The sequence below is a fragment of the Delphinapterus leucas genome, chromosome 17, assembly GCF_059928025.1.
Source record: "Delphinapterus leucas isolate spDelLeu-1000000601 "Yukka" chromosome 17, BTC_Dleu_Yukka2, whole genome shotgun sequence".
Classification (NCBI taxonomy): Eukaryota; Metazoa; Chordata; class Mammalia; order Artiodactyla; family Monodontidae; genus Delphinapterus; species Delphinapterus leucas.
In genome coordinates, this window is record NC_143145.1 from 52,665,515 (window position 1) to 52,691,028 (window position 25,514).

At 35.4% G+C, this 25,514-nt stretch overlaps 2 long non-coding RNA genes across 2 annotated transcripts in view; one reads left to right on the top strand and one right to left on the bottom strand.

The window, feature by feature from the left end:
- Positions 1-25,514, bottom strand: part of LOC149747016 (uncharacterized) — a 92,378-nt gene that overhangs the window by 36,570 nt on the left and 30,294 nt on the right. The window lies entirely within an intron of this gene.
- LOC149747017 (uncharacterized) lies at positions 299-14,134 on the top strand. Its single transcript, XR_016388481.1, has 2 exons — positions 299-2,224; positions 11,634-14,134. It is a non-coding gene; the product is annotated as an uncharacterized LOC149747017 (long non-coding RNA).

The window sequence follows — 25,514 nt, forward strand, 5'->3', positions numbered from 1 at the left end:
TAACCACTAGACCGCCAGGGAAGTCCCTGTACTTAACTTTTAAAACTAATTAAAATAAGCTATTCAACACATTTTTCCTTAAAAAAAGAAAAAAACCAGTTCTTAGGCTGGCCCTGGGCACATACATGACTTTGACATTTTCTCCATGGACTATTTTCTTATCTGTTCTACTGTGTCACATTTGTTCTACCTTCTCAAAAAGAAGCATTTAAAAATTCATCTACGTGTTCATGCATCGATACATTTATTAAATAAATCTATTGAACACCTACATGCGGCACAGAAGAAAAGGCAGAAAACTAATCTGGGCTGCACAGAAAGTAATGAACTCAGCTAAAATTTTTGGTGAAAACAGGTGTTACTCAATCTACTGGAAATTACATTTCATTATGGGGACTCACAGACTCAAGGAAAACCAAGACCTAAATAATAATAAAGTAATAAAAGCACTAGCCATTTACTGAGTGCCTGCTTGTACCTGACTCTGAAACTCTAAAATCATTACGGATGTTTTGAGGATTGTCTGATATAATTGTAATCTCTATTTTACAGATGAAAATAACAAGGTTCAGAGACATTAGGTTACTTGCCTAAAGTGAAGTGGCCCAGACACTACAGAATTGGAAATTGAACCTTAGACTTCATGATGCCAAAGTCTGTGCTTTTAATCACAATGTGTGTGTGTGTGTGTGTGTGTGTGTGTGTGTGTGTGTGTGTGTGTGACGGGGGGGTGGGAGAGAGAGAGAGAGAGAGAGAATGTGTTTAATAGAGAATTTCTGAGAAATGGCAAGAAAACTGCCAGGTATCCATAAAACAATAATTTAGGAGCTTCTTACTATACAAGTAATTGTTAATCATATGGCTGAACTAAGGATCTCTCACTTTTGAACTAAGAAATCAAAAGCTTCCAGAAGTTGAGTCTAAATTTTACACTTACATAAGATACTTCATACAGAATGCTAAAGTATAATAACAAAAGAGCTCTGAAAATACTGGAAGCATTCATATTAGTATGATTTCATAATGTGGATAATAGAGGATTTAAGAAATTGGCAGATACAACTGCAGACTCATTTGTTATCATTCCTGTGAAGGGCAAGATAAATCAATAAAATGAGAAAAATGAAAAAAGAATGGCTAGCAATTTTAGGTAGTTTGCTTAATCTCCATACTAGGAAAGACTAAGCAAAAAAAAAAAAATCTCGAACTTTTATTTTGAAAGCACCTACAAGTGTATATGGTCTTTTTATACCAAATAACTTGGAATGATGAACTGTCAAATAAATCTAATCTTCTCTGATGATAAAATTGCTGACTTTATTTGAAACTATGAAATGAAAAATGTGGTAATAATCAGAAATTCTTAAGAAAAGGAGTAGAAAAAACAAAATTATAAGAGTTATGTTAAAAAATATTTTGAAACAAACATTACATCCCCATTACTGGTACAGAGCTTTTAAAACCTTATTTTGGTTTTAAGTTTTAATAAATATTGATATGTTTACATAATTACTGTCATAAGGGAGACATTATTTTAGGTCAGCTTTCTTCATTCTTTCTTTATTAAGCATTATTCTATTTTGCTCCATCATCTTGTAATTATAATATAGTAACTGTGTAATTTTCTACTAAGTGGATATAATTTCCTAAAGTGTTTTCCTACTGTTAACAATTAAAGGTGTTTCCAATTTTTTGTAATTACAAATGATATGACAATGAGCATCTTTATATAATAATTTTCTGGATTATAAATTATTTATTGGCATAAGCTTCCAGAATTAGAATTAATGTGTAAAAAGCTATTAACATTTTTATCTTGCTAGACATTGCCAAATTACTTGTCAAAAGATGGAACCAAATTATACTGCAAAAATCTTTGCCAACAAAAAGCATTATATATAATTTTTGATTTTGCTAAATTAATAAGTGGGAAACCTATGTTCCATTTCTTTGAGTTCTTTGATAACAGAGTGGTGCTGGAGGCTGGGAGGGCAGCCATGTCCATGAAGCCTCCCCAGAGTTGGAGCGGGGAAGTGGAAAAAGATTAAAAAAATACTAATTGTATTTTCCCTCGATTGTTATCTCACTCTTTTCTGCCTCTGTGTAACTTATATCCAGGTAGCTGGAGAAAAATCATGTGGCAGGGCAAATTGGTATTCCAATAAATTAATAATCACCAACTTCAAATGGATTTTCAAGACTGGAAATATTGCTCTGACTTACAGTAAGTTCCTTCTAATTCTCCTTAAGGACTATTTTCTTAGAAGCTTTACCTACCCTCCTCAAATTTTCCTCCATCCTCTCTACTTCCTTCACTCTGATCTGGTGAGGTGCTTCATAACTCATTAAGAACACAGAAGTCAGTAAATAGTCCACTGCCAAATCCGTTAATTCATTAGCATTTGCATTGATCTTTGTATTCCCTTTCACTACAGGAGTTAAAGTTAAAAGGCCACGTGCACTACAGATAGCATTTCATTTTCTCTCATCTTCTCAAGTACTTCACAGCACTGCATTTTCTACAACCCATCTAATCCTTATGAATGATTCTTGCCAAAATTCATCCTCATTCTAGACTAGTAACTCCAACTTAAAATGTTAAAAACTATACATGCAACATGAAAGCCCCCCTCCTCCCCTAATCCCTGCATATCTTCTTTAGCCAATTCATGTCTGAACTTTTCAAAATTGTTATCATCATATATTGTTTCCATTTCCTCACGTCCCATTTACTCTATAATTTACATCCATCTGACTTCTCTCACCGTAATCTCTCTGCCCACTGTCCTGAAATTTTACTTATGAAGGTCACCAGCGATCTCCATGTCAGTATAGCCAATGAATAGTTTTTGTCCTATTTCTAGGCTCTTTCCTTCTTTAAAAAAGAAAAACAAAAACAAAAACCCTTTTATTTCTTCTATGCTTTTACACTCGCATCAACTTCTGTCCTGGTGTATTTTACTGGCTTTCTGTGTTTAATCTGATTTCTAATATTGTATGAGTTTCCTTTATCTTCAGTGGAATAAACCAGTATAGGAAGGATTATTCTCAACAGTTAGTTCTCATAATAACAGTACTAGTAGCAGCAGTCAATACTTCGATAATGCTTATCATGTGCCAGACACTATTCTAAGACACTGTTTAAACACATATCTATAGACACACACACACACACACACACACACACACACACACACGAGGTTTTCCTCCTCATAGGCGTATGAAATAAGCCTATTATTATACCCATGTTACAAATGAGAAAACTGAGGCAATGAGAGGCCAAGGTCACACATGATCAGTACTTGGTGAAGCCCCGCGTGAGTTAATGCTGGAACTTTAGAGTAGACAAGTTAAATAATGTCTCACAGATTGGCCTTAAAAGTGAGCAACAGTTAATTAATGACTTGTGAAGTATCAGAAAAAAATGGAACATTTTAAATTGAATGGGAACTACTAAGTCATGTATCAGTAACTAAGAATGACTCTTATTGAATGAAATTATTTTTCATTATTCTTTTGAAGAATATTCTTGTGTTAGTGTTTTACAGTTTTTTTTCATTCACATATTTATTCATTTATTAGACACACATTTCCTACACACCTTCTAGGTGCCAGTGTCTGCTGCAAGCCTTGGAAGATTCAGTGGTGAGCAAAAAATTACAAAGTCCTTGCTCTTAAGCAAATGTCTACTGGTGGAGGAAGACAGAGTAAACATGTACATAAATTTTGTACAGTGACAGAAATACGACTGGACAATGGGATGGAGAGGCACTGAGGAGGCAGGTCTCTTTGGTCAAGATAGTAGTGGTGGCGTTTGAACCGAGACCTTAATGATCAGAGGGAAATTGGTCTGGGTAGAAGGATTAGCCAATCTAAAGCTGGGAGAGCAAGAAGTAGAGATTGTTGCATCTGAGGGACTGAAAAAGACAACTGTGCCTCGAACCCCATGAAGGTCAGGGAAAGATGTAGCAAGTGACCAGAGCACATGGCCCCTGTGAGCCTGGCTAAGTAGTTGAAAATTTAATCTCTTTACAATAGATAGCCTTTAGAGGTTAGAAGCAGTGCAATAATAGCGTCTGATTTGTGCTTTTTAAAAGACTACTTTGACTGTTGAGTGTCCTACAAAAGCAAACTACTTGTGTCTCTATGAAGCGCAGATAGTAAATTTTAAAAAGCCCAATGAGCTCATAAGCAGTTGGTTTACTAACTAATCATTTATCTTAACTAGACTTCATTAACATAAGCTTGGTGGCCTTGAGGTACTGGGACATATAAGATTAGGACAACCCAGCTATTTTCAAATAGTGTGATTTGAAAAATTCTTGAAATTGTTGGGGTTCAGGAAGATTATTTTATTGCTGGGGCTGGATGGGAAGTTTAGACTAAGAAAAGGAAGTATGATGGCTGGCTTCCATCTATTCTCCCTTTCTGTGGGAGAAATGATGGTGGGGTGACTACTTTGCTGCTGATCCAATGCTTAAATTTCAGAGCTGGTTCAATCCAGTAAATATTTGCTGAACAGCTCTTATACGTTAGGCACCTGGCTGGAACTGGGAATATAAAGAGAATAATTAATAATAAAAGCAGGTATTACTAACAAGACACAGGCACTGTGCTAATGCTTAACATGCACCATCTCAAGGTACATTAAGTTACACACTAACCATATGGGGTAGATGCATTTATTATACCATTTTCTGGGTGAGAAATCTAATCCCTTTAAGGGGCTTAAGTTACTTCTCCAAGGTTACACAGCTAGTTAGGGGCATAGGCAGTACTTGGACTCAGGTCTGGTATCAGCACCAATACTCTTAGCCATTATGCTCTCTAAGGACCTTACTTGAGAAGTTCAGGATTATACATATATGGGTACAACCAACCCTAAGACCATCTGGCAAAACTGGCTGCTTGAGAAGTCCTGGATTTATGTAAGATGCTCTTGGAATGGAGAAGATCGTGAAGGAGGGTCCCCAAAACACACTCTCTATACTAAGGGGCAACAGAAAAGAGAAAGAATTAGCCTACAGCAGTATGATATTGAGGACCAAGAAACAGTGTTTCTCTCTTTTGTGAACAGTTATTAAATTATTTCTACTTCAGAATATCAGAAAGAAATCACAGGACTCTGGACAGTTTGCTGAGCCACCCTATCTATCTTAGAGTGAATCCTGGCAGGTGTAGAGCTCATAGCATGACCCTGGCACCTAAGTGTAGTTAAGTAAGCTTTCATTTTTCTTTAGCCTTAAAGCAAAGTAGGTTTCTGATCGGTATAATTTAGGAAAGTCTTCAAAGAAAATATTTAAAGTCCACTATCTCAGAGAAAAGCAATTTTGCAAAAGATCTATCAGCAAAAGCAAGGCCAAACACACCAATTATTTAGGGAGACTTGTATTGTTATGTCATTGCTCATGTTGTTTCTTTATGCATTTACCTGGAAGAAGACTTTTAATGTTCAACAATTGTCAAAGAGATAAAGACCCACTGATGTGTCAGAAAAAGCTTTGCCCTGGAATTAGATCAGTTTAGGTTTGGCTACTTACTAGAATTAGGTAACATTCTTAATCTTTCTGAGCCTGTTTCCTATCTGCAAATAGGGATAACACTATCTATTACAGAGGGATGTGGTTAAATTAAATGACACATGTAAATGAAATATATCCTTCCAGACTGAGAACATACCTAGTAAATGTTAAGTGATCTGCAAATATTCTGCTGTTTTGAAGTGGATGAAACCTGTTATCATGATTTTAACCAATGGTCTAAATATCAAGACAATATTTAGTTAAAAGTTATATTTGTTCTTTCACTGTCCATCTGCATTTTAACATATTCTAACATATTCTCCTTGATAAATTGTGTCAATATTAGTAACATTTGTCATTTCAGCTATTACTGTTCATACGTTTAAAATATTGCAATGTGATATAAGTCATTACTCAAAGGGATGCCTAGCTGGCTTTGCCAAAGATTTATTTTAAGTAAAAATAAAAGACACATTTTTCATTTTCACCAAGTTTTATTGAACAGTGTATTCATTAGCTGTATGAACTTTCTGGCCAACCCAATACAGTAGCCAAGACATGGAGACAACCTCAGTGTTTTTTTGTGGATGAATGGATGAAGAAAATGGGGTGCATACAACCTACCATTATTCAGCCATGATAAAGAAGGAAATCTAGCTATCTGTGACCACATGGGTGGATTTGGGGGGCATTATGCTAAATGAAATGTCAGACAGAGAAAGATAAATACTTCATGATCTCATATGTGAAATCTAAAATACTGAACTCATGATAGAAAGAATGGAATGACGGTTGCCAGAGCTGGGGGTTGGAGGTGAGGAAAATGAGTGAAGATGACCAAAAGGTAAAAACTTCTAGTTATAAGATAAGTGAGTAATGGTGATGTAATATACAGCTCGGTCTCTACAGTTAACAATACCGTATTTTATGTTTGAAAGTTGCTAAGAGAGTAGATCTTGAAAGTTCTCATCACAAAAATAAAATTTGTAATTATGTGAATTAAGGTTAACTAAACTTATTGTGGTAATCATTTCACACTATAAATAAATAAATAAATAAATATATATATATATATATATCAACCATCACATTGTACACCTTGGACAGATACAATATTATATATCAATTAAATCTCAATAAAACTGGAAAAATTTCATTTATATTTTAGCATAAATATATCAAATTGGGTTTCTTGACAAGATGAATAATAACTATAGATAAAAGGAAATAAAATATTGTTGTTGCTGCTGTTGTTTGCTTTTCCAGAGTGCAAAACACTAAAAAGGGGGGAGGTGAGTATGGGCTTGCAAATGCTGCTCCATGGGCCCTAATGCTGTGATACAGACATTTAGTCCAGATCTGAAAGAGAACTTGAGTCATTTCAACAAATCTGCAAAACAGTCAGGTTCAAACATGAAGAGATGAATAGATATCAGTAAATTCTTTTTCACACTGCAAGCAATCTGCCTTCAGCTTTCAGCAAAACCTCAGTTTTCGGGTTATGAGGGTAACAGTTCTGAAGCAAGCAGTACGATGCTTAAACACCAGTGTTTTCTCCCCACGATGAATAAGTTTTCAGTCTCCCCACCAGTGCCCATCCCTTCACCCCTTAATGTCTTGGCCAACATTCAACCATCAGCCCAGAAAACCCTTTCCCAGTTTCATTGCCTGTACATGACCACGTTATTTCAATCACCTTGGCACATTTATATTCCCTACTTCCTAAGGTAGGTATTATATATATGAGATTTTAAATAAAAGAATGCCTGTCAAGTACTTAATGCTCAACTCCTAGCACAATATGAATATTCTGTAACTGCTGACTAGCATTATTATTATATCATTTACATTAAAAGTAATCTGTACTTTCTTTCACACACCCATGTTCTTTGTCCCCAACTGGGGTAAAGGAAATAAATGAACACTTATTGATTATCTACAGTGAGAGCACAGAATGCAGTGTAGGCTATAGAATTAGTCGTGTTCAAGCCTGAAACTGACCTGGATTTGAATTCCAGACCTCTCACTTACTTAGACTTTACTACGCCTCAGTTCCCTTACTGATAATTAGAGATAATAGACATTTCGGGGACCACGGTAAGGATTGAAAATATTATAATGTTTGGATCCAGAAAGGTCATTCATTACCTCATTTAATGGAAACTGTTAGATAATCTGATTGAGTTTTGAGAATCTGATAACGGCTCTGCATCCTTTTGCTAAAAATAGATAGGTAGATAACTATTCATAGCATTTTGCATATAATTCCAGGGCTTTGCTAATATGAAAATCAATCAAAGGTTTTAGTTGGAACAAAGAACTCAGAGAAATTGCTATGGGGCAAGAATTATAATTCTTCTTGAAATATAGACTATCATCCTGGAGAAGAAAGAACAACATTTTAATGTGGTCAAATTTGGGTCAAAACTATGCACTTCCATAATGGTGTTTCTACCGGGTCTTGATTTGACTGGGATTGAAATTTGTGACATTACTGCCTCCATCACAGACTTGAAGACCTGGCAGACAATCAAGTGCAACCTATAGTTAAAGGTCGCTCATCTAAAAAACTGGGTATGTTACTACCATTCTGACAAGAGCATTATGAAGACTAAGAAAAGGCACAAATAAACTTTCCTAACACTTGACAGCCAAGTAATACATCTTTCAGCTCCTTCAATTCTTTTTCCTTCTTACCTTACTTATTTCCTTCCCTGCTCTGAGTTCTCACTGTGTTTCATGTCCCACAATGCTGAAGTCATTGTAATGCTTTTACTCAGAAATCTCATTTAACATTTAGCATAGTAAATAAGAAAGCCTAAGAAGTGATAGAGGTAAACTGCCATTATTACATCATTCTGAGAACCTGATTTGTCTAGAAATGTAACTATGTGATTCTCCTTTACTTCTAGTTGCTCACCATTCATGGGCACAAATTGAGTGTATATCAGATATATTAAATTCCTGGAAAATTATCTGTGGTGTGATTTGGGGTTCTATTTGTGTACTACAGCTTTCCTAAAACTAAACTATTATCATTTCTACCCCTCTTCTGTCTGAAAATCCTCAAAACATAATTTCTAATTAATAGCTATACTAATTGGCATTATAGTCATTCTTTTTTGCTTTTTCTCTGATTATAAGTATCTTCTGACTCTTAAGTCAATCAAATGGGTTCTCTACCTATGAGGAAGTTCAAAGAGGAAAATAGGAGGAGTAGGGTAAGAAGACATTCACACATAGAATTAGTGGAAGCCTTAGCAGTAACAGAACTAGTGAACTTAGAGCTAATTAATTAGCAGTCAGGAAAATTTTGTCATGTGTTGTCATTAATTGGTCAACTAGGGTAATTAGGCTTACAAACAATAGAAAGCAGAGTGGAAAATCTATTGTTTCTGCCAGTTTCTCCTGCTTGTTGTCAGCGCAATTTTCTCCTAGTTTATGAAACAGTAGCAGTTCGCTATTAGAATTTAAATGCCATCAATATAAGATATGGAGACATGTGGAGCCTACTGCACTTTCTTCGTAAACTAGTACTATAGCATCATAAATTCCACAGCGGAACGATTTAGTTGAAAGATAAGATTCATGCAGAGTACACTATTTGTTTAAACTTCAAAAACATCAAAAAGGATTTGCTATATCTTGGCACACTCTTCTTTGTAGAGTACGTTAGAGCCGGCCTTTTTTGATTAAGAGCTACTGTTCTGTAGAGAACACTTTTTTCATATTCACAATCATCAGGCAAATCAAGGATCTGACTTCCTTAGAATCAGTGTTTTTTTCCTCCCTTCTTAACAAAGAACAGAACAGCTGATAAGAAAACTAAAATACCTCTTTTTTATTGATGTATAGATGATTTACGATATTATATTAGTTTCATGTGTACAACATAGTGATTCAATATTTTTATAGATTATACTACATTTAAGTATTATACAATGATGGCTATATCTCCCTGTGCTGAACAATAAAATCCCTCTTTTGTTAAAAAAATAGCAAATGATGGAATGTTAGAAAATTAATTTATTTCCCATGAATAATGATCAATAACTATGGGACACTGGCCCATGGAAGTTAAGAGGCTTCTTTTTCCATGTGATTCTGAATACAAAATGTATCCATATTCAGGAATCGTTTTCAAAGTGAATTTTTTTTGGTACCTTAATAATCATAACGGGTAGTAAGAGCAATTTGTTTTAACACTTATGTAAATAAGTGTTAAATATAAAATGATAAAACGTAGGGTCTTTTCACTTTTTAATTTTAACTCTGTATATGAGACAAAGAAAACTAACTGCTTTCTATCATACTGTCGTTTTTGCTCAACTACTACTACCAAAGTTCTTGAAAGATAGTATTACCTGTTTGTGTCCTTTCAGAACAACCCCCTTGCATACCAGTGCCATAAAAAAATCAATAGCCTTGAGAGACCTTTCAAGGAAATCATTGTTATTGATTCATCCCTCAAATATGACCCAATTTAGCAACAAAAGGATGCTGAACTTTATCGTTTCTTCTCAGTGAATTAATAACTCTGGGAGATTTAAATGTCTTTTCCTAGATGACAGAGGTGGCTTCTATACACATACACAATGGACACATACACACTAATAACATCCTGATATCCATTTTACATCTGTAATTCCACTCTGAATTCTCCCTGCCATTAACCAACTCAAATGCCACATTATTCAACTCCTTTCCCTTGCTGGATGGATTGGGTTCAGGAAACAGGGAGCAATTTTAATGTCCTCTTTAGTAAACCCACACCCTATTTATGAACTAAGAAGAAATAGATTTGGTTTCTATTTTCTGGTATCTTGAGCCTTTCATATGATTGCATGTCTCCAACTATATAGCTTGCAGAATTAGTATTATGAATAGAGATGCAGAAAAGTTTGGATGCCTAAAAATGTCTTCTCATCTACTAACTCATGGTTGGCACTCAACTCTCATCCCTTTATCTCTGAATCTCATCCCTTTACCTTAAATCTTTTTTTCCCATTAAAATTCAAATACTGGTTGTGCTTTAAGATCGTAGTCATTTTTACCTCAGCCTGAATGATCCAAAAGCAAGTTCTGATGATGTGTAAGAGGGAAGAGAACTTGAGGGCATAAGTGTTGTGCAGAGGGTATTAGGGAATAGAGAAGACAGAGCAATCAATAGACTCACAGGGGAAACTCAGAAAGTGGAGCTTGATGAAACAAGCAAACATCACGGCTTTGCTAAGGTCTATTCTAATTAGTTATTATTCGTGTGTAAAAGTTTGCCTAAAAAGCATAACCTATGAGTGATCTGTGCCCCTGCATATTACGGATGTATAATATAATTCAAACAGTGCAAGGAACACACTGATTACCACATGGCCTCAGCCATGCTCCATTTTGTAGTCTGCCCACTTTGAGCATCAGAAAATGCATTGTAGAAATCTGGTTCATCTTATTTTAAACTTCTCATTCCCAAAATCTGAAATAGTATTTATTTAAAAACTAGGCTCTTTAAAAAGATCGCAAAAACACTATAAAGTATTCATTGAAAAGAACCTAACATTTACAACTGTAGTATGTTATGTACAATTTATTGACTATTTCTCCTGAATATACATTTATCTATTTCATAATCTAACATTTATATTAAGTATAACTATAATATGATTCTGGTGTCAACCTTGACAAAGCTGCTGAAATCCTTTGCTACAAAAATATGTCTCTGCCTTATATTTTTGTTTCAGTATTAGTTTCCACATTTGCCAGCAAGATAGTTTTCATCCTACTAAACTAATAGGCCACTTAGTTGAATACTGGATAAAATACAAATTGCAGAGAATTCTCCATTTCTGTCTATAATTTTAAAAAATTTCAACTAAAAGTGCAAAGATTTTATCAATTTCTGTAACTTGCTCTCTTCCTAAACCTACTTGCTTCTTACATCAATATTTAAGTTTCTGGTTTTAAATAACTGTGACTCTCCTTCAATGTGTTCTCTGTTAAAGGCTTTCTCTCCCTTTAGAACTGTTAGTAGGAGAAGTGGTTGGGTATTTTTTGTTTGTTTGTTTGTTTGTTTTGCGGTACACGGGCCTCTCACTGTTCTGGCCTCTCCCGTTGCAGAGCACAGGGTCCGGACGCGCAGGCTCAGCGGCCGTGGCTCACGGGCCTAAGCCACTCCGCGGCATGTGGAATCTTCCCGGACCGGAGCACGAACCCGTGTCCCCTGCATTGCCAGGCGGACTCAACCACTGCGCCACCAGGGAAGCCCAGAAGTGGTATTTTTGTGGGAAGAAAACAGCATCTTCTCTATTACTCAGTTGTCAGGACTATAGACCTACATCCTCAGTTATATAATCAAAAACCTGGCCTGGCATCAACTAGTGGGATTGGAAACCACTTTTTCAATTCCTTGCAATTAAAATATTTACATCAACTTCTCTTTGTTTTAACAACAGCATATAGAACCCAGTGTGGGTGTGCCTCATGATTCTGCTTCTCTCACTCAGGATCTTAGACTTTTTGCTTCCAACTTCCTCATGAATGTGCCTTTAGCAATTGCTGGGGGCCAGGTTTGTTTACCGCTACTGGTTTCCAACAGTTCAATGCCCTGAGGCATCTCTTGAAAGTATTTCTTTGCTACAAAGTATTTCTCTCCCCTGCCTTCACCCCACTCTCGGGTTCTGTTGCTTATTTAAGGTTTGCATCTGTAAATAGTCCTTTGGGTTTGTTTCCTTGGTGGACTGGCTGTCTTCCAAGATTTTGTTGTTAATCTTGTCTTACATTTTAAAGATGACCTTTTGGTGGTGTTATAAAACTTCTCAAGAAAAGGAAAACAGAAGCGCTCATCTAACCCTCTTCTAAAGACCATGCAAAAAAGCCAGTTGTTGTAAAACATTATGGCTGGTGATATAACTGGCTGCAGCATACTATATCCGCACCTGCATGTTTTTAACTTCCAGAAACTAAAAATCAGCTCTGCAACATGGAATCAGACATGAAGAAAAAGCAAACAAAGAAAAAGCCAGCATTGAAAATTTTCTGCCTGATACGGGAATGTATTGGCGAACAAGCCTGCTACTTCTCATATTTACATAGACATTAGTCAAATGACCAATGCAGTAAAACAATTCTTCTATGAGAAAAAAGAATGATGCTACTTAGAGTTGATGGACATGAACTTTAGGAATTTTAGAGCTGAAAATAATCTTGGAGGCCTCCTTTTACAGATGAGGAATATGAGGTCTATGGTGGTTAGGTGAATTGTCCAAGCCAGAGATGGGACTACGGTCAAAGTTGAGGTCTTCTGCCAGGGTGTTCAGCTTACTCTTTGAACTTGCTGACTGTTTACATATTGCATCAAGAGAGCCCATACGTACTGGATTTTCTTCCATTTACTAATAGAAGCAAGTTAGTGCCTTTACAGGTATTGTAGTATCAAATCAGCCCATTCAGTCAAACTAGTCAAAAATTAGTCAATCTAGGAGACCCAAAGCGACAATGCTTTGTAGGCTTTTTCTTTTCTTTTTTTTCCCACTGGAAATGGGAGTTAGATAGATAATGCACATTTGTGTGTATGTATGTATACATATATATATACTTATATCTTGTTCAAATTTAAAAGAATGCAATTTTTTATAGTCTATGTATGACATAAAAATAGAACGTCATTAATCAAATATATTTGTAGTATTTATTTTTGTAAGTAACTTCCTTTCTTTATATATCTATACAGTTTTAAAGATAATGGGACGACACAGAAATATTATTCATTTTCAAGCTAACACTGATAATGTTTTGTAAGTGCCCTAAATTATGTAAAGACTAAAAGTTCCATTGTTCTATCTATTCTATGGAAAGTGGTTGATGTTTAGCTATGAAATAATGTATCAATCTCAGGAAACAATTCTTAGGTTAAAAAACTCATTTTCCCCAAGATGTCTTTTCACAAAGATTTAATTCAAAGCATTTGCCTTTGTAAGATCTCGATCACTTTTCACCATTGTTCCCATGCATCTTCCTGTTAAGGGTGCCTGATTCTGCTACAAAGCAACCCTGCAGTCTTGTTGGGGCATGATGATGAACTAATAATTATTTTAAATATGTCTGTTTGGATAGAGTCTTTGTAAGAATATCGTGATACTTTTGTCTAAGAGGCTGTGTAAGAGGGTTCTTCATTTCAGCTTACAATTCTACAGGAATATAAGTGATAGAATGATGTTTTCCAGAAGAGTTGGAAGAATGCCAGGAGTACACTAGAAAAGCACTAGGTCTTACTTCCTCCCGGTATGCTTTTTTTCTAGAAAAGCGTAAAAATCAGTCAGATGACAAGTCAAGAAATTTACCAAAGGATTTCAAAGAAATATGAGGAACATCAATATTCCTTTTATTGACTAGATTAAATTATTAATTTTTCCTTCTCATCCCAAATTCTTAAGAAAAATTGTCAAGCCATATTATGTTGAAAAATAAGTCCCATGTAAGCGAGACACGGGTATTTGAATTTTATCAGGCTTCCAGATAAAACTAAATTGTTGATTAAATCCTCTCCATCCTGCTTGCTCTTGTCCCAGACATCCCTCTCCAGTTCAGGAATATCCTCCTTTAAGTAGCTTATTTAACCATATGGGGCTGATGCCAGAAGCCTTACTGTTTTCTGTACGGTATACTGGGATATATAAGGGGACTACCACCATATCTCCAGCATGTAATGAGAGTCAGTAAATAGCATTCCCAGTGTGTGCCTGGAAAAACAGAAAGGTGGTTCCTTTAAACAATCTTTTTTGGTGATAAAGCAAAGAATCAAAGGTATTTCATTACTAAAGAATCAGAGAATGTCCTAACTCTAAGAGAAGAGCACTTCTAATGTCATCTCAATATCCATCCAATCCAGAAGCAGAGCTGATGGTGCTACCAAGAGACAGAGCCTCCTTGTGGTGACACCACCTTCAAAAGTTTTGCAAGGTACCCCCCAAACATCACAAGTTTTCTTTACAACCTTGCTTGTCTCTAGTATTTAAAGATACATCTGATACTTATTGATTCTATTTATATTTTGAGGGTGATCCCTTCTTAGGGATATCACCTCATATGCAAAGTTAAAAGTATTGATCATTGTTCTCTCCTAAACTTAAACTATTATAATTTATGTTTAAGGCAGCCAAGTTTAATAGCTTTATGACTTGGGGCCATAAAGGTGAGTGTTTAAATCTTGGTTCACTGTTTGGTAGGTGGTATATGGCCACTCCAGGTATGTTTTCTTACTTATAAAATAGGGTTTGCAGTGCTTTCTTCACAGATAAAGGATTAAATTTGATATGCTAACATAGTGTCTACCATATAGTGTACATTAAATGTGAGCCCTCTTTCCTATCTCCACTGGGTGTGGCCAACTTCTAGTTTTCTAGGATTTACTAGAAAATTTCATACCTTCTAGGAATATATGGCTTCTGATCATATTCCCTTACCATCTTCATTTTACTAAAGGCTCTTAATTTTTTTGTAATTCCCACATTCTTATTTCCTATCTCAGCTACTCTTCTGTTAATTTTTGAGAATTCAGTTTATTTTAGCAGGCATTAATTGAGGTAAGGGGAATTACAGTAGGTCCTGTGGTTACAAATGTAAACAGGATCCCTGTTCTCAGGTACCTTATAGTCTAGTGTCAAGAGTAGTAAACAGACAAAAAATTGCAATTTGACCTGATAAATTCTGTGATATTGGTAGGCCTGTGACAACACAAGTGAAATATCTAAATCAGATTAGGGAGGATGGGAGATTAAAGGTAAAGGAGCTTGCCGTACTTGTAGGCTTTTCTCTAGAGTTGGCAAACATCTGTACCTGTGTTCAAGGTTTAGATTGACCAAGACAGCCTTAACATTCCTTTCAGCTTAATAAAACTTTAGACAGGTTTCTTCCTGACTTGTAGGCCCTTGACCTCCCCTTCTTTAGAACATTTACTCTAAAAAACATGCAAATTCTTTTTTCACCCCTTTGACACGTAAATCTTCTTCTAGTAATCTTGCCAGATTTACAACCCAGGAATGTCTTTCTCAAGGACATGGGAGCCATTTTTCAAAAATGTAATCATCAAGAAAGATAGCACCGCATCCTCTGTGGGAGGGCAAGAGTCTACCTTCAATAAGTGCTGATTAGCAAACACAGATGGCCTCATCACATTAACCAGTCTCCTCCTAATGCCCTCCAGTACCAGTCCACTAGCTCACTCCAGAGCTGAGAAACTCTCCCACCTTTTGTTTCAGCAGAGTTTAGTCCAATCTCTCTCTCCAATTGCAATAGTTTTGAATAAACTTTCCCTTGCCTGTTGAAGTCTGTCCTTGGACAGGATGCATACAGGTTTTGTACATGGGGAAAAAAACTGATTTTTGCCCAATAATCTACTCACTGATGCCTGGCACTTGGTCAACTTTTGTAATTGCTGATTAAAAGAAGTCCATCATGTCAAGGTCTACGGGGAAACGTTTTCAATGGCTCTAAACACTTTGAGCAGTGATAAATGAAATCTCTGAGTTCACCATCTTCTAACTGGAACTAGAATTATTTTTCCAAAAATATATTTCTTTACACTTATGCACAAAATGAGCCTCTGCCTCAAAGAGACTGTGAGTAGGCTCAAGTATCCATTCGTCCTAAAAGCTTTATACTCATTCTTTTGGTATTTCAATTATCTCAAGTGTTCAGAATCATGAATGAAGTTGGGAGCAATTCATGAGGATGTTAATCAACTATAAATTACTCAACAAGGGCTCCCCTTATTATACTCTCCATGAAGCTCTCTAGAGGATCAGCTCAGACACTGGCCTCATGCACAGTCTAGATTGAGAGAAGATTTCAAATAATTGATGGTTTTAGCCAAAAATTTGAATTCTAAAAATGGATGGAAATTTGGAAATTCTAAATCAATCATAGCAAATTACAAATTATCATCAAGAAAGACTGCACAATAAAAATTTCTAAAGGTTACTGTAGAAATGAAGCTTAAATTCAAATTTAATTCTAAGGTAAATAAAAATATGTATTCCATTTTCATTTTTTTCATTATAAAATGTATAAAACCAGAATTTTCCTTCTAATGTGCACATTTGGTGTACTTGCTTTTTCTTTCCAAAAAAAGTTTCACTAACTTAAGGTCATATACAACATATGTCACCTTAGAATTAAAGAAATATGGGAGAATAATTTTGATTACCTCCTCATGCTACATGAAAATTCATTACTTCAAACTTTCTTGGACAGTTTTAAAAAAGATGCCAGTTATCTAACTCATACAAACACCCATATACATATGTACATCTTTCTTGTTGGGGAACAGACTTATATTAGTGTAAATAAGTGGTAATTAAAGTTAATGTGTTCATTTCATATACTTATAATTTAAGATATGGGTGAAATTAGTTTGAACATGATATATACCTTTCTAAAATATATTAGAGACTTATATAACCACCTCACAGTGCCTATATTTGTCCATTATGAGGTTTAGAATATACTTTACTACTTAAATGAGTTGAATATGATATTTTATAATTATACCTTTGCTTTTATCATATATTGTGGATGTAGAGTCTTTGGTCAGAAACATACCGTCTGTATTATAAAAACATCATTAGAGAAAAATGCAGTATTCTTTTAATATATAATTTAACATGAAACTAGGACAGATTTTCAGCAAAAGAAGGGAGCTGCATATATTTGGCTTTTACTGGCAGGCCTGTTTCTGCCCAGTAATTACCCAGGCTTTACATACATGTTACAGTTCAGGGCTTTTAAGGAAATCCAGCTTTCTTTGCTCTCTCATCTTTTCTTCTCACAAAATACTTAGCAAGCACATAGCTATTAGCTCCATATGAAGTGGTTGTATACATGAGGTATTTTTCACAAGCCCACTTAACCAAGGTGCCAAGTAATTTGACTAGAATCCAAAGCAAATCAGTTGAAGAGCTAAGTGTGCAAAAAATCCTGTAACACACTGGATTCCAATGAGCCACAGTTTTATTAACACTGCATCACTTAACAAACTCAGATGGGGTCTTTGGGTCTTTATGTTGAGTTTCTTTAATTGGCAGATGCTTAAGAGCACACTTTATTTATTTATTTATTTATTAAAGAATCATCTTTTTTTAAATTTATTTATTTTTGGCTGCGTTGGGTCTTCGTTGCTGCAAGTGGACTTTGTCTAGTTGCAGGGAGCGGGGGCTACTCTTCGTTGCGGTGCGCAGGCTTCTCATTGTGGTGCCTTCTCTTGTTGCAGAGCACCGGCTCTAGGTGCGTGGACTTCAGTAGTTGTGGCACACGGGCTCAGTAGTTGTGGCTCGCGGGCTCTAGAGCGCAGGCTCAGTAATTGTGGCACACGGGCTTAGCTGCTCCACGGCATGTGGGATCCTCCTGGACCAGGGCTCGAGCCCGTGTCCCCTGCACTGGCAGGTGGATTGTTAACCACTGCGCCACCAGGGAAGTCCCTAAGAGCACACTTTAAATGCAGTTACACAATGAGATCATGATAAGAAATGCTATAGGGATATAGGCATAGAAAAAAAAAATCATCACTCACATATGCCCTGAGCATTTTCTGCTGAAGAGAGAATCTGAACTCCATAATGAGGGTACTAACATATTACATGCTTCTCATAGTAAGTTCTTATCACTTGAGAAATATCATTAAACATTATATCTGTGCAGCTTAATCCTTCTTACCTTGAAATATACCTGTAGAAATAATACTTTAACAGTTTGAAAAAATTCAGCTATTACATAGCAATTTATCTAAATATTTATGTGAGATAATTATGAAAGCATTCTATTAATAATTTTATGAAGACATTGTAATAACAATTTAGTCTTACAATTTTAGGAGAAAAAAAGATGAATAAAGGTACTTCTTCTGGTTCAAATTGTACAAATGAAAATTCTGAAGCTAAGTAAATTGGGCAAAGTATGTTGCTGTTTCAAAAGTTAATTAAAGTAAATTCATTTATTAAATTTTTAGTTTTTTATATTTTCATGGGTTTATAACACATAAGTTTCATGTGTATAATATTATATTTTGACATTTATATACACTACGGTGTGCTCACCACCAAAATGTTAGTTGTCATCTGTCATCATATTGTTGACCCCCTTTACTCATCTTGCCCTCCCTCCACCCCCTTATCCTCTGGTAACCACTACTCTGTTCTCTGTATCTGTTTCAGTTTGGTTTGTTCATTCGTTTTGTTTTGCTTGTTTTTATATGCCACATATGAGTTAAATCCTATGGTATTGGTCTTTCTCCATCTGATTGATTTCACTTAACATAATACCCACAAGGTCCATCCATGTTGTCCCATATGCCAAGATGTCATCTTTTCATAGCTATTATTCCATTGTAAGTGTGTGTGTATCTTCTTTATCCATTCATCCATCAGTGGACACTTAGGTTGTCTCCATATCTTGTCTATTCTAAATAATGCTGTGATGAACACAGGGGGGCATATATCTTTTCAGATTAGTGTTTTTGTATTCCTTGGATAAATACCCACAAGGGGAATAGATAGATCACATGATAGTTCTATTCTTAATTTTTTGAGGTATCTCCATGTCATTTACCATAGTGGCTGCACTAATTTACGTTCCCACCAAAAGTGCACAAGGGTTCCACTTTCTTCACTTCCTCTCCAACACTTGTTATTTCTTGTCTTTTTGATAATAGTTATTCTAATGGGTGTGAAGTGATATCTCCCCGTGGTTTTGATTTACACTTCCCTGATAATTAGTGATGTTGAACATTTTTAACGTGCTTGTTGTCCATCTATATAGCCTCTTTGGAAAAATATCTATTCAGTTTCTCTGCTCATTTTTTTATTGGATTGTTAGCTTTTCTGTTGTTGAGTTGCCTGAATTCTTTATATATTTTGGATATTAAATACATGATTTGCAAATATCTTCTCCCATTTGGTAGGTTTTCATTTTGTTGATGTTTCCTTTGTTGTACAGAAGCTTTTTAGTTTGATAATAGTCCCATTTGTTTAGTTATGCTTTTGTCTCCTTGCCTGAGGAGACATATGCAGAAAGATGTTGCTAAAACCAAAGTCAAAGCGAATACTGCCTATGTTTTCTTCTAGGAGTTTTATTGTTTCAGGTCCTACATTGGAGTCTCTAATCCATTTTAAGTTGATATCTATGTATGGTATAAGATAGTGGTCTAGTCTCATTCTTTTGCATGTGGCTATCCAGAGAAACTAAATTTAGATTCTCTCCATCCTTTCTTCACATTTTAAACTCATTCAGATTAATCTGCAAAACTTCATCAAGAGGTTTGAAGGTAGAGAACTTTTTACTGTCTAGCTGATTTTTAAGAGTGATTAGGGCAGAGTTATAAATCAAATTACTGCAAAAAAATGTCCTGGCTAGCCCATGTCAGTCGCTTTCCTAAATTTCAAGGTTATTGATTGATCAACTTATCTTATGACTTTAAATTTGAAAGCCTCAAATTAGCAACAAGTTTCATATGATTCAAAGCAATAGGGGTTTTACAGAATGATTCTGTTAAATTAACTTTTTCCTCATTTGAAACATAGATGATTAAGATACATATTAATTTATTCAGAAAAGTCATACATTTTTTCAATGGAAAAAGTCTTCCCTTTTGTGCTCCCTAGGGCTATTTGTGTGCAAAATTTAACACATATTGTTTCAACTCTTTTTTTTTTCTCATTCAAAACTTCAGCATGAGTGATGATTAGTTGGATGGCTACCGAGACAGTAATCTCCTCAAACATTTTTTAACCCACTTGTACATTCTACATGAAGCAGCAGCTCAGTAAATGTTGAATGAACGAGTGGACAGATTCCACCTGCACAGAAGACTGAATTCTTCTTTTAAGAATCTGAGGCTTAATTTTGTGGTCAAATGTTCAGAAATGTAAATAGAACTCAAAGTTCCATTTGACTTATAACATGACTTCTGTCCTCAGCAGATGGTTAAAAAGGTTAGTTCTACCAGTGGCTTCAGAAAACATCAAAAGGTGTTAGCAGAACCATGATATTTATGGTATATATTTGATTGTTTCAAAAACTGAGTGAACGGGTATTACTTGTAAGGGCAATCAGATGCCAGTTTCAAAGATAAGGCCTGAACTGCAGGGGTTTCACACACAGCCCTGCTACTTGTGAATTCTGGCTTAACTCATTATGCTTCCTGATGCTGCCACACAGCTCCTTATTTTGAGGTAATAGGTGATTTGACTACGCTTTTTTGTGTGTTTGTTTTTCTAATGTTACACAGAAAGCTAGAGTCAAAAATTTGTGTGTAGTCTGAGAATGATACTTTGGATATATTGCTATTTTTGATAAGCCCAGATTTACATGTTTACCTCGAACTGGAAAAAAATTGCTAACTAGAATTTCCCCCATAAAAGTAATTACTAACAATGTCTTCCTCCTTAACCACATGGACCTATATCAAGGCTGCTTATTTGTGCAAGATACCAAAGTTGTTACCACAGGACTATGCTACCAGAAGTAGATTTTCTGCCAGTGGGCTGGGCCAGCTTTTGCAGACTACAGGAAACCTGGGTTCATAAAATAACCTAAGGGACACTCCTGATCTAAACTCAAACAGAATGGGGTTAATACATAAATCCTTGCAGGAAGTTTGGACACTGAAAAGATCTGTCACTCAGGATGGCGATTCAGCTTAACAAATGAGGCAATGAGACTGATGGAACACGCCCTTTCCAAGGAAGGAGTTACAATGATTTGCATTGATACTATCAGTATTTCCAGAGTCCTGTTTCCAGGAGGTTATATATAGTATCACAGAAGAACCCTGAGAACAGATAATCAAGCCTTTATAAAGAATCAGAGAAATATATTAAATGTCTCTTAACAAGGAGAATTGAACTTTTTTACTTATAATAACCATTATTATCATTATAGAATTATTATATTGTTCTTAATAGTTTATTATTAAATAAATAATTATTATCTGCAGGGAAGGCAGACTGGCATCACAGAAGTGTTACGTCACTGAGAACTAATCAATACACACACAAAACAATGTGTTAAGGCTACACTAGGGAGCCTCACTTCTGATCTCAAGGTTATGCCAGTTTATCCCAATTTCTCAACAAAACTCTTTATCAAACTTATTGTATCTTACCCCTCACTGTATCGGAACTGTTTCAAAAGGGATCTTGTTAGTCATTTTCCTTAAAAAAAAAAAAAACAGAGAAATCCAAGTCATGCCTTTTCTATGAAATCTTTGGAGGTTGCTATGACAAGGTTATTTGTAGCTCAGCCCACAATTCATATTCTTCAGCTTTTACCCAAAGTATCCTGGTTCTGCTTGCTAGGTGTCAACTTCTAAGACTCCAAGAGATATTGCCAAAGTTTTCTCCAGAGACTGGGATTGGAAAAATGACGGCATTATTAAATGCTGAACTTTAAAAAAATCATTTCTATTCTAAGCACCCTAACATAGTTATCTTCATTTTGCATAATACTTTTTTTAAACAAGGATGTACATTTTTACATGGTTGCAATTATAGGAAACACAGGGTTTTGTGTTATTCCTTCACTATTTCCAATAACGAAAGCATTTTTCATGTATTACGATTGGGGGATTATTTTCATGTTAAAGAATACATGATATTTAATGGATACAATCTATATTTAATTTAATCAGATCCCTATTACTACCTATTTCTCTTCATTTTTTTCCTTATTACAGACAGATTCACAAATAACATTATTATGAATATTTTTTTTCCTCTACAGAATTGTTTCTTTAGAATGAGACAGGGGTTACGGTTTGTGTGGTTTGTGTCGACAGTATTTATAAAAGTGTAAATCTGAATGTGTTTAGGTGAGGCAAGTACAGTAACCTGTATTCCCCATTGCCTTCCCCCAGGCCAACATTGCACATTTAGATTACTTGCTTGACCCTGAAAGCATTTGAATTTTTGACGCCTGGATTACTGGGTCAAAGGCGTAAGTATCTTTATGACTTTCAATTACAATTATCATTTAACTCTTCTAAACCAGTTATACATGTATTTCAATGTCACCAACTTTCATTTATTTGAGTACTTTCCAAACGTTAGGTGCTGTATAGGCATTGGGGACACAATGATGAAGTAAGACAATGCACAGGGAGTTACAATGCAGTGTGAATTAATAGAGCTTAGAATAGGGTACTAAGGAAACCCATAAGAGGGGCAGAAACAAGTCTTCTCCAGATCGGGTCATTACATGGGGAAGTGGTGGCAAGTAGAAGAACGGAGGAAGGAGAGAACTCCAGGCAAAGAGAGTACCACATGAAATGGCCTGGAAAACATAAAGCAAGCATATTTTAAGTATTATGAGAATGTAGAGGGTGAGGTTAGTGTTGAAAGACATAAATATATATGAAAAAGCATATATATATATATGATTTTCTGATGTAGTCATCATTAGGTATCATTTAATAATTTTTGGTCAAATTTATTAACTATATAAGCATGTTATACATGTAAAGTAGATTTAATATGCATCGCATCTAAGAAAATCCAATTCCTGACATAATCAGCAGAATGAAAAGTGACACAGAGATCAGAAAACTCCCCAGCACTTGAGAGAAGAGAGGTTTGTGCAGTTTGATGGCAGCACAGGCCCACGTGTAGGAGAAGGGGAGGTGATGGAGCCGCAGTGATAGGTTAGAACAGTTAAAGTGCCTGGAGGGCCAGGCCAAGGAGCTCACTTTGTATTAATTCAATGGTCAATGAAATTACATAGCAATTTTAGAGGAAACAAAATTATAATTAAAACTGTAGAGGAAACACTAATTCCTTTCACTAAAGCAAAATTCAGAACATCCTGGTGTCAGCACTGGAAAACAATCTCCAGGTAATTGAAGCAGGAAAACCACATCCATTTAGGGGTTCTCTCATTTTCATTATGACTGCTACCACCATAGCAGCCTCTAGGCCTCCATTCTAACACTTTTGTCCAGGTATGGAGCAATCAAAAACATCTTGCTTTGTTTCACTTTAGTACAAATGATATAGAAAAGACATCAAAAGAAGTTATTAAGCGATAAGAGAGAATAACTGGGAAACAGTGTGTATGAAATATATAAACAGTCTAGTTTACAAAGAACTACTTTATTCTTTATAGAACATTATTAGCCCATAGTTCATGTTATTCTACATTGGACACCAAGTATCTGTTAACACTGTGAAATAATATGTAAGACATTATGTGCATTTATATAGTCTTTGTATAAAGGATGTGATGGAAGACGACCTCTACCAATAGATAGAAAAGAAATTCTTGTAATTGTCTGTTATGCAAGCCAAAAGCGGATGGGGTAATTTGCCAGAAATAATACTATAAAGGATATAAGTAATTTGGTCCAAGTACACAGCTCTCTGGGTTGCATTATTCAAGAGTAAATTTTAGAATGTCTGGAAGCAGAGGTCTTACCCAGTGTTCAAGACATATGAGGTGTCTGAGAATTTCTCTGAAATCACACTGAACATCTTGTGTACATGTATGTGTGTGTGTATATTACCTGGGGAGTCTTTAAAAGGCTCATAAGCTCTTTTATGGCACTTCTTCATTTCACTTCTGTGCTGGGCCTCCCCATTTATGAAAGCAGAAGTTTCAGCCTCTGAGACTTTGGGCACAAGTCAGCAGGTGGTGACAGTTTTCTCTTCCAACACTGCATCTTTTAAGCATTCTTAAGAAAGCAAGCAGCCATCAGTAATGAACATCATTCAGGTGACGTTCTGTATGTATGAACTGTATTTGAGATTAAAAGATGGGGAAGAGATGGGAAGTGAGTAGACATGAGGCTATTACAGGGCTGAGGAGAAAAGTGGCAGAATCTAATTATGATGGGATGAGTGGGAATACACAAATGAGGATGGGCAGAGGATACATATCTTGGTATTTGGTATATACCACAGGGTTTTTTTCACCAAGTTGTCATTCTGTATTTCGAAAAGAAAATGGGGGAAAAACGAAATCAAAGAGTAAGTCAGTGCTTGGCATATAATAGGAATGTAATAAATTTTGGAAAGACTCACACTACCATGGTGAAACTTTTCGTATTAAACATATATTTAGTATGAAACATATATTCATTTGCAGAACAGACAGTAGTTGGACTTTTATATTACTAATGCTTACAATATTTCAACTTCTGGTCATCTTATACAAGTTCATTAGACCACTGATCGTTGTTGCAATAGAGTTCTGAAAGTTTAATTTTCAGATGTGAATGAGAAATGAGGTCATGGCACAGATGAAGACAGGCAATGAAAGTATAAAATTGGTAAGCTTGGTCTATGAGAACCTATATGAGCAAAGAATCTGAAAAAGAATAGACATATGTATATGTATAACTGAATCACTTTGCTGTACACGTAAAACTAACACACTGTAAATCAACTATACTTCAATAAAATTAATTATTTTAAAATTAATTAATTAAAATTAAAAAATGGTAAGCTTGGTGAACTGTAGTTGACCTCGTTCAGCAAAGTATAAGTGGGCACTGGTTCTGGAGGATACAGGAGTGGTTTGAATAGAGAGAGGGCCAACTTTACTTCCTAACAGTAAGTTAAAATTAGGGGAATACAGAGATTACAAAATAATAATCAGAAAGTGGCATAAATGTAAGAAGCAGGCTGGCTCTTCTTATACGAGAGAAAGAGAAAGCTAAATTTGTGGTGGACATGGTAAGGGAATCATTTGAAACAATCGAGATTTCAGTTGAAGTGAAGAGGTCAGAAAATATTAAGGATAAATAAAGCTTAGTTTATTCATTAGGAACATGGAAGTTAGAGTTAGTAAAAACCAGTCTCAAAATGATAATTCTCTAATTTGATAATTCTGAACTAATCAGAAAAAAATATGAACTATAGTGCACATTAAGTCAATGTTGAGGAATAATGATGTATTTATTTGAGTACAATTCAGTTGTTATTTTATAATGCTTTAACAAAAGTATACATTAAATAC